Source organism: Podarcis erhardii (genome assembly GCF_964252035.2).
Source record: "Podarcis erhardii genome assembly, chromosome: 12".
NCBI classification, from domain to species: domain Eukaryota; kingdom Metazoa; phylum Chordata; class Lepidosauria; order Squamata; family Lacertidae; genus Podarcis; species Podarcis erhardii.
The window spans coordinates 28,895,286-28,895,522 of record NC_138513.1 but is presented as its reverse complement, the minus strand read 5'-3'; positions in this window follow the sequence as shown (position 1 = coordinate 28,895,522).

Here is a 237-nt window from a genome sequence, read left to right as displayed (position 1 = left end):
AGCTATAAATAAAGAAAAGAAACTGCCAACCTAGCAGTTTGAAAGCACCCAAAAAAGTGCAAGCAGATTAATAGGTACCGTTCTGGCGAGAAGGTAAACGGCATTTCCGTGCACTGCTTTGGTGTCGGTGTTCCGTTGTGCCAGAAGCAGCTTAGTCATGCTGGCCACATGACCCGGAAAAACTGTCTGTGGAGCGGACAAACACCGGCTCCCTCGGCCTGTAAAGCAAGATGAGCG